Source organism: Cygnus olor, chromosome 1, assembly GCF_009769625.2.
Source record: "Cygnus olor isolate bCygOlo1 chromosome 1, bCygOlo1.pri.v2, whole genome shotgun sequence".
Classification (NCBI taxonomy): Eukaryota; Metazoa; Chordata; class Aves; order Anseriformes; family Anatidae; genus Cygnus; species Cygnus olor.
In genome coordinates, this window is record NC_049169.1 from 60861137 (window position 1) to 60879275 (window position 18139).

General features: G+C 45.4%; 1 long non-coding RNA gene across 3 annotated transcripts; it reads right to left on the minus strand.

Moving 5' to 3' along the window:
- Window positions 1-673: 673 nt before the first annotated feature.
- Window positions 674-17904, minus strand: LOC121063959. Of its 3 annotated transcripts, none has more exons than XR_005816243.1 (5): window positions 17761-17904; window positions 4695-4914; window positions 4312-4461; window positions 3698-3750; window positions 674-2441 (listed from the first exon to the last, which is right to left on the minus strand). It is a non-coding gene; the product is annotated as an uncharacterized LOC121063959 (long non-coding RNA). The 3 variants fall into 3 exon arrangements; XR_005816244.1 differs by lacking the exon at window positions 17761-17904 and adding an exon at window positions 16681-16857; XR_005816242.1 differs by lacking the exon at window positions 17761-17904 and adding an exon at window positions 11361-13803.
- Window positions 17905-18139: the final 235 nt, after the last annotated feature.

The window sequence follows — 18139 nt, forward strand, 5'->3', positions numbered from 1 at the left end:
GAAGGGAAGGGAAGGGAAGGGAAGGGAAGGGAAGGGAAGGGAAGGGAAGGGAAGGGAAGGGAAGGGAAGCTTTTACTGTCATCGTCTGCCCTGACTTTTACAATCACTGGTGCCAGGGCATAGCAATAACAAACAAACATATTTACATTCTATATTTTCTACAGCATCTTATATGGTGGGATCTTGAAGTCTGAGTGGTACTCCTAGATGTAATGAAAGTAAGAACTCAAATATCAATTAGACGTGTTTAAATTGTTTTCCTCTAGGTATTTTTAAGCAACAAATACTTTTTATCAAAAACAGTAAATTCTCTGTGGTCTAGAACATCCAGTTTTCCAGACAATAAACCCAACCATCAATTTAAAATAGCTACTTGTACTGTCAGTAGAAGTTAAGATAGGATTTTTTGAAAATTAAAACATCCCAAACCAAAATCTTTTCTATTTTTACAAATGGTTAAGAATTCTAATAATTTTAGACAAAAAGTATGCTGTCCAGATACACCATGAGAAATGATGGTCATGTTTCCAACCACTTCATTAAATTAATAATACCACACAAATGCTCCCTCTATTGGTTGATTTTCAAAATCTATTCCAAATATCATAGGAGCATGCATTAAGAGAATGTTTTTTTCTTTGAAAAAAAAAAAATGACACACAAGACTAATTTGTTCAAATTACTACCAATCTACAAGACAAGTTTAATTCAATTTTAACAGCCATTAAGCCAAATGATTTATGTCCAGAACTAGATAATATTCACACATCAGAACTCTTAAAATTTAATTTTGAAAGGTTTGCAGGCTAATATTTTTCTGGACCAAGAAAAGTGCTCTCTTGCAGTAGAAAGAATAATAAGGTTATTCTATTTTCTTGTGGAGTGAAAGAGCACCACTGTGTATCATTAAGAAAACAGTTCTCTATTAGCAGTGACGACAATGATACTGAGGAGGAATTTGGGAGTTTTGTTTATGTATATTAAATTTGCAATGTATAGTTCTTTAGGAGCTGGAGTGGTTTTGTGCAGAGAGGAACCTTCCCGAGCCTAACAGTTGCCATCAAAAAAAAAAAAATCTGTTTCCATGGAAACATCCGAGGTGGACCAAGCATGGATTAATCAAAATACAATGAAGCCTTTTTGCAAGGTACTAGAGAAAAATCGAATTTAAAGTGAGCACCACTGCTCTTTCCTTCCATTCACTCTAGAAAGCATGGGAAATTCTCCCCAAATGCCTATGTGACATACAGTTTAATTAGCATGGTAAAAAGTTAGTTTTTCTTACATTTTTTAATTACCGTGTGGTTATGAATTAAGAGACAAAAATATATTAACATGAAAAAAGAGACAGAGTGAAATCAATCAATGAAATTACATTTACATTCCTCTTTTATTTGCTACTGATTTTATCAAGTGGCCCTTTTTACGTTTAAAATTTAATAGCTTTTTCTGTGTTCTTAGTACTGCGGGCTTGTTTCTTAGTACCAAAGGCTCATTCTGTTATTCAAAATCCTAGCTATGGCTTGGGGAAATTTCCTATGGTTGTACATGACATTATATCATCCTCAGCTACCACCACAGGAGAAGCTTCTGCCATCAGAATTAGCTGCAAATTCTGCCATTGCACAAAGATGGACAAAGGAGACTATGTAAAAGCCAACCTCCCTTACCCGATGTTCTCAACAAAGACCTCACTGAAAAACTGCAATACCTTCCATTTTTATAAGGGCACTTCCACTGAAGCACTTCCTTTTCCCATTCTTTCAGTTAGCAAAATAAACACATTTTTCACAATAACTGAAGTTATTTTCTAATTATTACATTACTGGAAGGTGCTTAAAAATAAACTGAAGATATAAGAGCAGCACACAATAATTACAATGCAAACCAGTAAACGTCAAATAATTGTAAACTCTCCGTTTGTACACAATGCGATACTAATGTCATAGATATAAAATGCACTTCCAATTCTAATGCTATCTCAGAGAGAGGCACTGGTCTGAAAAATTGCCAGCAACAGTATTGGCAGGGTTCCATTCTTGTGTTTTTCAAAGGTTTGGTAGCAAATACACTCATGGATTTTGTTCCTCTTTATTTTATTACTTTCCAGCAGGGATCTGAGAATCAAGATGGGTTTTCCATCTCCAGCATCACCATTAGTAATAAAGGCTATGTCAGCCAAATTATGATCACAATAATCTGTGAGCAGTTGCTCTGTTTTTAGGAGATTTGCTCAGACATTGCTTGGTGAAGAAGTCCCAGGTTGGCGAGTGGCACATGTGGATACCTTGGTGCATGAGGAGGATGAGCATTGCTGGCTCCAGCAGGTTTAAATAAAGTAGAAAGCAGAAAATACTTCGTTTTGGTCATTTGGACAGGCAGATGCGACTCTGAATACACAACAGCTTGGTTTGTGCAATTGCACACCACAGCAGCACATCCTAAGAAACAGATTACAGTCCATCAGTTCTTACCCACATTCAAGAAATACTTATAATGCACTAAACACCATCCAGGCAGATAATCCCGCATTGATGCTTTCAGGGCAGTGTGGGGACACGTGCATCTCCCTAGGTGTGCAGCAGCAGCACGAGGTACACAGGGCATCACGGGGGACAGGGGCAGAGAGGAGTTGCCCCACACAAGCTCAGGTGAATCCTTGCAAGGGCACGGGCTTGCCAAGTGGCGCAGATGTCGGCGCCGAGGTGTCAGCTGTGGGAGCTAGGGACATATGGAAGCGCAGCTTCCACTCCAGTGAAAACATGGCCACACGTCTACAGTACAGGGAGGAATTAACTCTTAAAGGACTGCAGGAGAGACCAGCACAGTTCTCTTGCTGAAGCTGGGAAATGTAAGGAGAGGTTTGGAGAGGCCAGGAAGGAGCAGGCTAGGAAGGTTTCCCTTAGGCACTGCCTCCAAGAGCCTTGCAGAGCTCTCCCTGCTCCGTGCCATATACCCACACCAGCCCACCTCCCCCAGGGGCTGCTGCCTCTCCCCACAGCCCCTTCCCCTCCCTGCAGGGAGGCACCAAGCTTTTGGGGCTATGGCCACACCAGTGAGGAGGGAGATGACCCTGGGGACCTCCCCGAGGAGCCTGGCATGTGCCTTCTGCTGTCCCCACAAGGCTGGGTCCCCAGTGGGTGTCAATTTCAATAGGAACCCACCCCAAAGGTCCAAGTCACCACGAGGGTGCAAGGAAACCCCAAAGCTACGTGCCCTTGTCCCCAGCAGCTCTGTTGGGGGGCTGTCAGGACCCCCACACACTGCCCAAGCCTGCATTGGGGTTGGCAGAAGTCAGCCACCGCCGCGTTGTCCAGCTGAGCTACCCGGCATTTCCGAGCACTACCAGCGGAGAAATTTGGGTTGCCCCTGGAAGAAATACCTCTTCAGAACAAACACCTTTCTACAAGGGAGTCTGTTTCCCTGAAGAATTAAGTGAAAAGAGGAAAAAGAAGCCACGGGGACGAGCCACGTACTTCACTCGGGTGACAAGGGACACCTAGTGGCACCGCGGCTCCCGTCACCGCCGCCGCGCACACGGTGCTCCCGCTGCAGCCCGTGGGGCAGGGGCGGCTGTCCCAGCAGGGACGGACAGCTGTCCCTGCAGGGACAGACTGCCACCTCCCTGCCCGGACGGTATGCCACCCTGCTGCTGTCACAAGGAGAAACAGCACCTGCCTCCTCCCGAACATCTCACCTGGCTGCAGAGGTCCTCTGCCTCCTCCATGCTCGTCTTTCAGGACAGCTTCTCTGCTAGGAAATATATATATATATATTCACAGTAAGGGGCAGGTTATTTCTAGGGTCTGTAATGGATAAAAAAGCATGTAACCCGTTCCCTTTACTCAGAGGAGTATATGGCTTTAGAGGAGCTCACGCCTGCATGAAAGTAAAATAAACTAGAACACAGCTATACCAGGGCTCTTCTGGTTTGGAACCCAAATCACTTGGCAGGACAGGGTTTAAAACTAGTGAGAGAAACAATTGCACCAGGAAAGCTGAGGCAGTGGCTTCTCATGGCAAGATGGGGGCAGACTGGGAATGGAAAGCTGTTATTTCCTTCGTTCTACCCCTTGCTTAAAGCAAGCTTAGGTCTGAGCTCAGACCAAGCTGCTCTGCCTCTTGTCCCCACTCCAGTACCTCTGAGGGCTACTGCCCTCCCCGCCCCCCCCCAGTCAAGACATTCAGGGCCTTTCCTGCCAAACTGCTCCCCAGCCTCTATCAGCACCAGGGTTCATCCACCCCAAGTGCAGAACCCCGCACCTGTCCTGGCTGAATTTCTTAAGGTCCCCGTTGGCGTACTTCTCCCACCTGACTCAGTCCCTCTGGGTGGCAGTCCTGCCCTCGAGCACACCAAAGTCATCCAGTCCATCTTCACTCCAGCCAGAGACATGCTTTTAAGTAGGGTATGTTCCTTAAAATGGAGAGATTGCTGGCTTTTCCACTTGGTTCAGTTTGACCCTGGAACATTTTCAATCAAAGCTATAACGTTATGGAAATTTCATGTGCAGGGAGGATCCCTTAGGAGTCTGTGAACTCCCAGTTTGTCTTCTCCAAACCCTCAAAGGATGTACGTAAGGAGGAACATCTCTCAAAGCTGTATTCTCTTTCCCCCAGTAGCATTACAGACTACACCTTAACCTGGACACTGAAACAAGTAGGCAAAGTAGTGTAGACCTAACATGTATACAAACCCTGTGCTTTCAAGTATCCCACAGGAAAAAGGGATGAAGAATGACCAAGAGCATTCTCCCCCAGCAACAAGGCATGGCTTCTGTTGAGGTTTGCGTAACTGGATTCCTTCTCACACAGCAGCTGCAGCCTGGAGTTAGATGGGCTCGTACACTTTTCCCTTCCCCACTGCCAGTGCTGTTGCTTGTCTGATCGCACCACTGGAAGGGTCAGAAAGCAGCCCTGCAAGAAAAAGGGGTGGAGGGAGAGCCAGGACTATAACAACCCCCAGATCCCAGAGTACAATGGTTTACATCCTAAACAGTCAATGAAGATGTCACCTGCTGTGTCCCTCCCTCCAAAAAGCTTCAGTTTGGTCGAAGGTACCTGAATCCCACCTGCAATTGCTCTGTTCTTATCTCACCTTTGAGAATGAATTACTGTTGCTAATACTGACGCTTCTCCTGGCTGAGATATGGTAAATTTTCACTTCTAAAAAAGTTCCTAGATAGATTTTTTAAATTACCTGTGTTCAGCTGCCAAAATTATTTTCAATTGGTATTTTCAATTGGTTAAAAAACGTTGCTTTATCTAAAACAAAAGTGTTTGAATGAAAACCAAGAAAAATATATTATTATTTTTTTTCACAACAAAATCTTCAAGATTTCAGCCACATGTCCTGGAAAGATTTTCATTTTGTTCAATTAAATAAAAAATATTAACATGACATCCAGCTCAATTATTTATATCAGTAATAGTCAAAACACTGTCATTACAAACAGACCAGTTGTACTGAAGAAATCAGTTTCACAGAATCTTCTTCATAAGTGATGCCTTGTTAGATGCCTTTTCTCACATCTGCGTGTGCTCCTGATGTGTGAGATAGGTTCAGACCCTTGGTGCATAGGAAGAGATTGAAACCTGGAGATTTTGGGAAGAAAGCAAGGGTGGCTCAGGGCAAACAGGGATGGTGCAAGGGCATCTGAGTCCAAACCAGACCAGTAAGGTAGACGTTTTATTGGGAAAGAAAATGCTACATGTGTTCAAATAGAAACTTGAGACTGGTCTTTTAACCACTCACCAGCTACCAGGGAGCTTCATAAGATTTCTGCAAGTCTCCAAGTGGAAGCTGCGCAGCAGCACTGAGTACCAATGGCAAGTTAATAGGAAAAAACAGTCCTAATCTCTCTTTCCTTCAGAGCATGTGCTTTATTTTACTTTTGATAACCTTAGAAAGTTTGTTACGGGGGTTCTTTTAGTGGAACAGCTCACCTGAAGGGGACATCCCGTTCTCCTGCATGTCCCATTGTTCCTGTGCTTTGTCTGGTGCCTTTCCAGCCACTTCTGGCACCCCTCCCTCAGGCTTCTAGACATGCCTTTACTGACTCAAATAAGTTCCTACTGTTTACCAAATCTGTGATTTTCTTTTTTTTTTTTTTTTTTATGATCAGATTTTAACAGTTATTTTATAGGTTCAGCCAAAGCTGATACAAATAAAACATTAAAATTGCAGACCTCGAAAGACTCATAATAAGCAACATAAACGACAAAATTCTTATAAAAGAAATCCTTTGTGAAATGAGGTTATAATGCTAAATAAAAACTTCTTACTCTGAAATTTAAAATAAAACACAGCAATTAGGTGATTCAAGCAATGAACATGCAAAGAAGGAATCCAACTGAGTGCCACGTAATATCCAAACTGAAAATGCAAGTATCACAATAACATTTCTTATTTTAGAGCTTTGTTCTTGCTATGTGCAAAATGCCAGCTCAGTGTAGTTGGCCCATTAGATTAAATCTACCCTCCTATATGAACATGCTTACATGTTGTCTACCTCCCAAACACTGTGGTGAAGTTACATGGTGTGGCTAAGGTCAGCCTAACAGCTTGCTGTCACTGAAAGGGTATGGTTATATTTCGCTCTCCTCTACACAGTTCCTTGTGCCAGGTCTGGCACACATTTCTTTTGGTAGAAAACCATATTAACGAGCAAAACTAATGTCCCCCTTCTTCCCCTCTCACAAAAATTAGTTAAAAAAGAGTTGTGAGAGCAGTCAGCTGAGTGGCACTCACAGGTGTTACTGTAAATTAGTTACCATTCTGATTTGCTTGGAGTGCTTCGATCTGCTTCTTTCTCTGCCTAAAGCTATTATAGTCACAATTACGATAATTTACAACAATTTTCAAAAGCATTAGTTAAAAAACAAACAATCAAAACAAACAAAAAAACAAGAATCCCAAACTCTCCTTTAACTTTTTAGCTCAGGGCAGTAGCAATTTTCTATTTAGTTAGGGGAGCCTAGAATTAAAAACTCCTTTTCTGTTTATTTGCCTTGTGCATTCTGAGATGTTAGGCAGTACCTAAATTTCACTCTTGAACCATTCCCAGCACCCCTGGGAATCGGGAAATCACTGATTTGAAAACTTGACGGAGATTATTCCCTAATTGCTCAGATTTCCTGCTCCTGACATCTACCCAAAGCACCTGACAGCCTCAGGACCCACAGTACGAGCAGTGCTGCACGTGCATGCAACTTCTCTGCTGAGTTGCTGTTGTCATAGGGCTTATAAGCTTCACCTGACGAAACCTTCCCCAAAATCTTAGGTTTCAATTTCACTGAAGGAGATTTGCCTTTCCAGGTAGTATCAATTATTTTTTTATTATTATTTTTTCAGTTCTGAACCGGCTGGCTTAGATTTCCCTGTGAAGGCAGTAGAGAAATAAGGCACCCAAGTAGAAGAGTAACAGAGAGCTGGAAGCAGTGCTAAGCCTGCTGGGTGGCCAAAGCTCTCTGACCTCAACGCAGAGACCTCGCATGGCCGCAGTCCACCTGCGCCTCAGCCTGGACTCGCCACATGTATTTAAGAATAGCTGATTTATTTGTTTTCCTCTTATGCCCTGTTCCAAAATAATTAGGAAGAAAATTTGTGGCTGGGAGGGAGTTAAGAATGGTACTTTGGGAGGTACAAGAAAACCACAGAAACCCTGATTCATCAAACTCACTTTCAGCTTGTTTGGCTGCTTCTCTCCTCCCATCCATCCCCTTTATTTTTTTTTTTCTTCCAGCAAACTTCCCTCAATCATCCTCCTCGGTTACTTGCTTCACCCATTCACCTCCTCTCCCCTTTCCCTGAAAGACTCTCGCTCTTCATACTCTTCCCCCCCTCCCTCCCCTTTTTTTTTCTCCCTTTTCCAGTCTCTCACTTCCCATTCATTTCTCCCCACTAGCATCTTTTGCAAACACCATGACCACTAGAAAATGACTGTGGGCTGGAAAGGGAAAGAGGCAGGACAAGACAAAGGATTATGGGTCAAACGAGAAAGGAGAACATTTTTCTGTGGAAAGCTCTTAAGGAAACAGACTTGTCTTTTCCAACCGATATTCTCTTTAAAAAATATATATATATTCTATTGAAGCATTTCACTGGAATTTTAATGAAATGAAACATATGTTCATAAGTGTCGGTACATTCTCTTCTTTGCCCCCTCCACTTTCTTCCTCTTTTTTCTGACCAAAACCACAGTGCAGTGCCCTGCACAAAAACACATAAGCCACTGCATTGCCAGAGCGGACAGTGACCATAGTACAAATGAGAATTTGTACTGCTGCTGCCATAAACTAATTAAAAAATCATCCCAGAAAGCACATGACATCTTCCATGGCCCCTCCACTGCCCACAGCAGAGACTGTTGGAGGAAAGGGGCTCAAAAACAACACAAAAAAAACTGTTGGAACAACAACAGTGCAAAACATCCCAAAGAAAGCAACCATTATGGGCTTACCTGACCGCATGGGGATATTATTTTGGTACGGAAACAGGGACTAACTACCAAAGGGAGAAGCCACTGATGAGTAACCAAACCATCAGCAGGGTGCCCTCCCAGGGAAGCCCGTTCGAGCCCCCCGGCAGGCCGGCCGGCCAGGGGCAGCAGCCAGCAGCTGGCACTGTTGCTCCACTGGAGGAGCAGCCGGGAGCCGGGGGGCTTCTGAGCATCCCTTGCACACCAGTACACCCGTGCGGAATACATGCTTCCTGCACGGACATCTCACGAGGAAGGAATAAGTTTTACATCATGCATACGCACACCACTCTCGCTTAGACCGTGCACCCGCAAATCTAATCTGGTTGGTGAGATGGGTGGAAAATAGTGACACACTGCAAAAAAAAAAAAGGGAAATTCAGATTAATTTCCAGTGCATCACAAAGCAGCATGGGGCAAAACCCCTCATGAAAGCAATGAGGTACTCTCTGTAAGGATAGCTAGGACATGGAAGCTTTCTTCCAAACGAGAGGGACTCTCCTGTCCTCCAGGGGTTTGCTGTTTGCAGCGCAGCCCGCAGTAGCAATAGCTGGTGTTAAAGAGTGAGGTGAGGCCATAAGAGGGGATATTACCACGGGAAGTCATCCTTGCAGAACTCGCTGATACAAAGGAATAGGCATTTTCTATCTTTTCCCATGACAGAGCCCTTCAGTAGTACCTCACATGCCTTAGAGAAGTCACAGCACACCAAAAAGTAAAATAAAATCCTGTGACTTTAAAACTGCATTTTTTTTCAGGTATTAATGAAGTTAAAACAACATACACTTGTGCAGCAAGGGCAGGGAGAGTCTTGGGGCGGAGGGGGGGGAATAGTACCCCCACCCACAAATCTGCTCTTCACATACATTAGTACATTTCTTGGCAAAATATTAAGTGTATGAAAGCAAGGAAGAACAGGGAAGAATTAAATAAAAACATATGAACTTTTTAAAAATCTAAAATTACACATTGGAAAAATCTGGGAGGTGAGAAGGAAGAACTTAAATTGGAAAAAAAAATCAGTGTTAATCCACAGTAAAGGAACCACTTCAGTACATCATGTGGGGAATTTTAGCCAGCCCCAAGCACAAGACAAGCTTTCATAAGCTTGTCTGAAGGAAAAGTAGGTGTCTGAGCTCTGCCTGTGCTCCCCGCTCCGCACCAGAGCAACTACATCATAGAAGGCTGTTCTGTAATCAAGGTGATGACTGGCCTCAGGCATGTACAAGCCAGAAAGTCAGAGAAAAGTCTGGACTAAATAAAGAAGATGGACAAGGGTGAAGGATTATTACCCAAGGTCTCTCTGCTGGTCACTGGTTTTGAGGAGGTTTCCTCATTCAAGGAAGGGGAAAAAGAAAAAAAAAAAAAAAAGGAAAGAAGAAAAAGAGAAAGAATTATTGAGAAATAGGAAAGAGACATTCAAGGAAATTAATCAGTTCAGGGGGTTTAGAAAAGAAAACTGTCCAACAAACTAGAGCAGAAGTTTCCCTCTGCGCCCCCCAAAAAATAAATAAATAAAAGAGAGAGAGAGAGAGAGAGAGAGAGAGAGAGAGAGAGAAACAAGAGACAGCTTTGTCTAAATAATGTGCCACAAGAAAAACACAGCAACAGCAGCAGTGAAATCCTCCCCTACTGTGACTGCAGCAGCAGCAATTCCAGAACACATCGGGGGGCTTGTATACATTGCATTTGGTTTATTAGCCTGAAAAATAAGTAATTAGTTCCTTTGCATTGAGGAAACATGATGCATTCCTTGGACTGGGGAGGAAGAGGAGGTGGTTCAGCAGTACATTAATGTGTCTGCCTGTTGCAATGGTCTTCAGCAAGAGAACCATCGCTTGGGAGCTGCACCTGAGTTTCTCCACCAGTTTTTGGCACAGCCCCAAAAATCATTTTGCTAGAAAGGAATCTTTCTGCCAGCACGTTCCCTCAGAGCAAACCTACCACCAACTGCAAAATATTTAATCTTTGTAAATCTGAAAAGAAAATAGGATAATATTAACAATCCCCCCTTAATCTTCCTTCACTATTTATTTATTGTATCGTGTTGCACTGATACATGCAGCTACGTACATTTGCTATAGCCTCAGCAGCATGTAAGTGTGTGGAAAAGGGGGATATGATGCTGTCTCTTTCAGCTTTACCCCATGATAAGGCCCCAATGACTGCCTGAGGGGAGGTGATATGTGACCACAGAAATCAGTGCATAGCACTGAGAAACCAGCAGCCAGTCTGAGAGTGCCTGTGCTGTGCGGTGGGGTCTCACAGTGCTGCCAGAGCCAAAAATGTCTTACATATTCTGTGGAGCTCAAATCACTCTTAAGATCTGGGGTCTCAGTGCAGAAAAACAGAGGCCATACACAGCCTATCAGGCCAAGTCAGGACGACAGCATCAGTTTTGTACCAGTTACACCTTTTCTGCAGCTGGAAGTCCTCCTGCTGTCACAGAGGGATCCCCGCACAGACTGAAAGCTGGAGTTCACCTGCATCCCGTAACTGAATTTGGGGGGTTTCTTTTTCAAGGGAAACACGACACAAGGCACTTCTAATCTCACTTGTGACCTCCACAAAATCACTCTGGAGGAAGCTGTAGCAACAGCAGAAAAACCAGATCTCTGTAGTTACGGGGAGATCTGGATCTTGAAATACCACCACTAGACGTCCCCTTAGCTCCAGCCAGCGGAGCAGAGCTGCTTCTGCAGCCCAGGGAGCCTCTTCCCATCCGCATGCAGCATCAGCAGCGAGGGCAGGTCAGCATGGGTGAGCAGCGCAACAAGGACGCTCAGGGCCCCTGCCTCCAGCCGGGTGGTTTCCAGCCCACGGTAGCTCCACAAGTGGTTTAAGGATGACAGTCACACCCCAGCTCACCCAGCAGATACATACCTTAAGTAGTAGCACCTGGCCGAGAAGAAGGGGTCCATTCAGGCCTGGTCACAGCCTGCCTTGGCCACCCCGACTGCCTGGGGAACGCCACTGAGGTGATTTCCTCCGATACCTTCATGAAGAAGCTGGTGTAAGGCAAAGCAGCCGGCACAGGAGTAACGCCAGCCTGCACTCTCTGTGAATCACCCTCACCTTTCAGAGGAGAAACTCGTACATCCCCCACATCCTGCCTGTGACATGAGGCGAGATAAAATATGCTTAGGAGGCATGACCTGGCCTGTGGCCCGGCTGTCTGACCACAGTAACCGCACTCTTTCCTTATAAACAGGACACTGTTCCTTCTGGGTATCTGTGATTTGCTAATTCAGCTTTATTCAGCTCGCTAGACATTTTTTTGAAATGAATTCTCCAAAATCAAAGCAATGGCTGTGGAATGTTGTCGGAAAGCACTGCTTTTCCTGCCGCTTTGGTAAAACATGGAAAAATCTGCAGTTGCACAGCCTCTTGAAGAGGGCTGTTCAGACACCTGAAAAGATGTTTGAGGAGACGTGCTTGTTTGGGAGGTGCGTTTGTCTCCCGAGACTGAAACTCACTCGCACCTTACATCATGGACCACTAGAGTGACATCGCCACCATCACCTCGGTCACTTACAGCAGGAATGGAAGAAGCAGTTGACAGCTGAGGTAATTTCTGCACAAGTAGAGTGTCAGGAGAGCCAACTAAATGGCCCTGGAGAGGATTTTGGTCTGGTCTCCAGTTAAAGCAACCACCATTAGCCTCCTCACTATTTATTGTCCCCCCTCATTAACATTACTGCAGTAATCTCTCTACCAACAGGGGATATTGTAAATAACTCACCATGCTACTTACCTGGACATGACCATTAATAATCACCACAAGATTGTCTGCTATCTTGCTGTGCTCACATATTTCACATTCTCTCTTTTACGCACTCGAGGTCGCTCACCCTCACCTGAACGAGGTCTCAGTCACTGCTGAGCCTTGCTCCAGCCACATGGCAGATCACAAGTGTGTTATAAGGGAACAACTGCTTTGTAACACATCTTCTCGTATTCCTTTTGCAGTGTCCATGCACTGCCACTCATTAAATACCAGCAGCCAGAACACCCTGAGGTGCTTGAAGACCATACTGGTATGGTATAAGCAGAGTTTTCTGTCTTCCAGCCAAGCCCTGCTCAGCCAGAAAGGCTTGCAAGTCACCTTCTGAGGTTTGAGTTCATTTTCTTTGCTTCTGTGTGCTCTCTGAAATACAAACACTCAATGTTAAAGCAGGCAGAGCACACAGAGAGCATACACAATTATTTTGGGGGGCCAGGGTAAGAAGTAATAGTCTTTAAATGACAGGAAGATCCATGTGAAGCTTGAAGGCCTGCTTTCCAGCAGTAGGGATGATGAAGCAGTGTGGTGGAGTGCCTGGGCATGACGTGGGACCTTGATCCTTGGGCGTCCTTGAGGGACATTTGCCAGCAGTCAATTCTCCTACTAAATATGCCTCACGGCCTTATCACCCCTGATGCCACAGCTCCATGGGGTAGCAGTCTTGTCCCTTAATTTAAGATGGCATATATTCTGTGTGGTGACTGTGACAGTAGTAGTTGCAGGAGATGCAACTCTTTCAGACCTCAGCTGGGGTTGTTTTATGAGGACAATATTCAGATCAAAAAGGGGGCAGAGCTAATTCATTCCTCTGCCAACCCCACCCTCCATAAGTAGATGCCAATCTGTCTTTGGACTTTGTCCCTGAGTTAGAAAGGTAACCAGAAGGCATCAGATAAGAAACTGGACACGACAAAATAGACAAACAAAACCTGAAGGACTTTGAAAATAAACACACAGGGGGTGAAGGCACTTTCAGATGGATTCCTATGCTTCAGCGCATAGGAAGGCCTGTGGCAGAAATTTCATTTAGGAGAGCAAAATACACCATTAAGATCTTTATAACAATCTCCAGCCATTCCCTGTGGGGCTTTTCATCCCCCACACAAACCACAAGCTACAGAGGTGTCACGCTTTGGGCACCACACAAACACAGGACAGGTGCAGGAGTGCCATGGATGGCAGCGTAATATAAACAAAGATAAGGGAAGCAGCAAGCAAATGCACCCCAATGACCAGAGAAATCCTGGCTTTCTTCCTAGAAAAGCTGTGGTACCACCTGAACCAAAGAGGATCCCAGAGCAGAGGACAACGTAAGGTTAGGCAACATGCATGCTGACTAAATAAATCGAGTAAGAACTTCATCAGCATGACAAAACTAAAGACATCCAGAAAAGCGCAATGAAAAGATTTGGTTTAAGAACAATGTACTCACAGCACTGTAAAAGGCCATTTAAACAAACTAAAAACAGCTAAGTTGATTTAACTTAATAGCTTATGCAGCAGTGCCGTGCCAGAACAGGAAAGCCTGCTCATAGCGGAGGAGTAAGCCCAGGCGCATGCCCTCCCGAGGTACCTCTGCAGGCAGAACCGAGGGGACGCAGCAGTGGGACAGAAGCACACTGCTCTGTGGCTTGGAGGTGGTCCCGATGGGCACCCAACACCGGCAGTGGGTGCCCACGGGACAAATGTCCACCCACAGCACAAATGTCCACCCACAGCAACTGACACCAGGTCCTTCAAGAGATTAAAACCTGCTCCCGAGTCTGCCTGTCATGACGGCCGGCTCTGCTTTTCCTTTCCAACTGAACGTGGTGGGCATCGGGTCCTTCTTACCGCTCTCTTTTTCCCATGCGTGCATACACAGGCATACTAAAAACCTCCAGTGTCCCCTCACTGCAGTTCCCTGGGTTTTGCCTTCCAGCAGATTTCCTCTGCAGCTGCCAGCTCTTCCTCAGGTTTAAATGTGCCCTTTCACGCTGGTCACTACAGAAAGAGGAGAGTTTTCCCTTTTCGTCCAGCTAAGCAAACAAACTGAATCATCACAGTGCAAAACATGACTGCATTTTAGCAGTGGCACTAACATGTGGGGGAAAAGGAGGTTCAGATGGAAAGTCTTTCAGCTCTCAGTGTCAAAGTGTAACTCTGCTTGGACCCATGAATGGACTTTTTTTTTCCATTGAACAATTCTCTCTCCTACCACTTCAATGCCCAGCCGCTATCAGTATTCAAGCATGCAAATCTGAGCGAGCCGCAAAAACAAGCGCTAAAAACCTCCCTGGGAAGAAAAATGCTGTTTGTGCAAACTCTCCCATTCTTCTCTCAGCCTCCACCCAAAGGCTCCCCTAGCAGGTGGTAGGATGAAGTGGGAGAGGGAAGATGACAGCTTATCATTACGCACTGTTTTCGGTGTTTTGCTGAGCTGGGAAGGGACAGAACATCAGGCACATTCCCAGGCACTCTGCCAGACTGGGGCCCAAAGGGTAAACAGAAAGTAATGCACAGGATGCAAAGCATCTTTAAGAAAAAAAAAAAAAAATCAACACCAGATGGTCAATGAAATGATCCAGAACAGGAGACTGTGAATGAACATTTCGAGTTCTGCTTTAGCACCTTATTAAACATATAAGGATCTGTGGGCTGCATTCTGGGAGAGCCACGTCAGACCAAGATTTCGGAATACCCCATCTCCTCTGCAGCCACCATGAGACAACCGTGGCACCCGAGCACCCTGCTCCCTCTGGCACTGCAACGGGGCACAGTCCTCCCATTTCTTCCCCGATCAAAACTCACTTCCGATACCATTAAATAGTAAATCACCACAGGTTCTGGCTGTTTGTTTTTTAACTGAAGCCTCATATAACACAGCGTGCAAACCCCTGACGAAAGGCATTTGTGCGCCAGCGTGGGTCGATACCATAGTTTAACACAGAGCAGCTTTGTGAAGGGAGAACAAGGATACTGCAGTGTGCTTTAAGGCTTTTGCTTCCTATGGCCAGCCCCGGATCTCTGTTCTGCGTTAATGAACGGCTGCTGTATTCTGCATCGGGGTGGTCCAGTGGGACGGCACTCGTGGGACAATTCAGAGGGGAACTGCTGCATGCGAAGTTCCCCCGCTTCTCTGGCTACCTCATATGAACAATGCTGGCAAAATCACCCATGCGTATCACGGAACCTGGAAGTCATGCTGCATCGCTTAGGGTTCATGCTGCTTGGTTTAAAGACTCAGTGGGCAAGAAAAGGGCTCTGCTTCTCACAGAAATAAGCTCTCTTGTACCCAAAAGGCAGTTACAAAAGCAGCATCTCTCCAGCAGACAGCTCCAGAAGAGCTGTAGGACTGTCACAAAGGCTCCTCATATGCTGCTGCATGCAAGAAGCCACCCTCCCGTACAAGCTGTTCCAGTGATTTCCATTTGGCCTCGACAGCCTCCTACCCATTTCACAAAATACACCTCTAAAATTTGAACTCTGAAATTAAACTGCAAACATCAGAAATTTCCATGCCCTCATCCTTGCCTCTTTCAACAGAGAAGTGTGCATTTGTTCTCCAAGAGGTTGCAAGCAAAAAGCTTGGGAGCCACTAGAGGAGACTGCAATGCTGATATCTTGGGAAGGAGCCTGGGAACTGTGAGACACAGCTGAGACTTCCTGGGGATCGCTTTGCAAGAAGTCCACAAAAGCCCCAGTGGTACAAGGGAAACCAATTCCTCTTCACCTTTCTGAAAAGGAACCACGGTTTCCCAAGCTTTGTTCACAGAGTTTTCTACAAGTTTAAATACCATATCACAAACGTGTGTGAGGAGGTGCGAAAACAGTGTATTAGTCTCAGTCTGCTCTTAATTTAGCTCTGAGCTAAAATAACTCACAAGCCAATTATTTGGTGGGAAAAAATAATTACGTCAGTATCCTAATGAAATAAGAGGACAGGCACTTGCACTAGTTCACTGGAAACATGTTCAAATGCACGGCTTTAAGTAAAAGGGTGCAGCTCTTCTCACACACACCTGGACAAGCAGCCTTGCCTAAGGATGGGCTTTGGGAACAGAGTGCTGCAGGCCAGCCCAGGGAAAACCTGGCCATGTGAATGCGTGCTATTTTTTGTGCTTCCCTCCTCTCCCGTGCTTGCTGTCAGCCCTTCCTGGTCACCGCACTGCCTCCCTCAGCACACACAGAGAGCGAGCTGTGCCTCCTGCCCCACTGGCCTCCGACAGCTGCAGTCAACCCACTCTTATCGTCATTCTCCCTCCCTTGAAAAAGCAAAGAAAACCACCAAGCATCTTCAAAGCCAGTTACCAAGCAGCAATGAGGCAGAAACCCCAAACAGAAACATTGCTGGTGAACCAGATTATTTACAGGCTCAGGATCAGCAAAGCAAACACACACCCAGTGATTGCTCTATACTTTTAGTTTCTATTTTCTTACCTTTTTGTTTTGGCACAAGAAAGACCTAGCGTGTGACTGGAAGGTCAGGGCATCTCCAGTTACAGCAGCATCTCAGAAGCGTTGTTCTAGTAAGATGATATCCTGCACAAGCCACGCTATGCAAAAAGCGGAGCAGGCACAGGGCGTGGGATGCAAAACACTCCAGGCACAGAGATATCCACGCTACCTTAAATGACCATACCCCAGCTACAGGTCCTGCCTGAAAAGCAGGATGTTAGCCCAGGCTAACCTCAGCATTGCCAAGGCAAAACCCCTAGGGATACCCGAAAGAGAGAATCCCCCTGGAACGGCTGCCAAATCCACACAGCCTGCCCCATGCACAGAGCTGGCACCTCGTGCCGTGTCACAGGGGGCTCCTGGTACACCTCTGGTTTGGGTAAATCATGTCAATGTACTGACTTCGGCCACAGAGCGAGTAGGATATCCTCACCAAAAGCTGGGGAGGCGGCCATCCCCCCCCACTGCCTTCCTGCTAGTGCCACCCATGATTTCTGCAGGTGTTTGCCCAGGATTTCCCACCCTAGGAGTGCTCCTTCCCTTCTTTTCTGCTTGGTTTGAATCCTCAAACTCTTGGGTTTCACACAGTTTCAGAGGAGTAGCAAAACATCTGTGTACGTTCATTACACGCAGCAGAGGCTCTCCAGAAGGTTCATAAACCTTTCACTAATCTGGCTGGAGCTGCAGTTATGTACCAAAAGACCTGAAAGCAACTTGTCTGCTTTTCCATTTCATAAGGAGACTTCTGCGCAGCTCTAGCACTGGTATTGCAGCAACGACCTTTTGAAGCGGCTACTTGGCATGCGTTTTCTGTTTACTTTCTAATAAAAAAAGAATCATATGCACTGGGTTTTCTAAAAAGCAATTGCAGCAGCACTCAGCCACAGGGAAAAACTGTAAAAGTCCCTGATGCTTTCTGTTAACATTGCATTCAGACAGCTTTGTCTCTCAGCAAATGTATTTGCCAATAAACTTTCCCAGATTTTATTTCTTAAAAATTTTAATTAAATAAGAGGGCAGTTCTATTTATGAACAAACAGGACTCTGATCACTTTTACTTACATACAGACATTTCAGAAGTGGCTGAGGAGATGGTTTTCAGTCTGCAGTTACCAGAGGGACTCATCGTGGTTTAGACATTGGATCCTGCTCCCACTGAAATTTACAGCTGAACTCCCACCAATGTCACTAGGAAGAAGAGCAAGAAGGAGTACTCTTGTCTAAAATCTCAGCTTTTTCACACCATGATGGCTAACTTAGAGCTTCCCTGGCTACCATAATCACATTTCAGTAGCTCAACCACAGTAACAAAAACCCCTTTCCAGCTCTTTAAAGACTGGCAGAGCAGGCAAGCTCACAGAGGTGGAGGTCAGCTCTGCATCCAGGGGCAGCCCAAGCTGTGACTTGAAACCAGTTGTCCCTTCACCTCTGTCCCCACCAG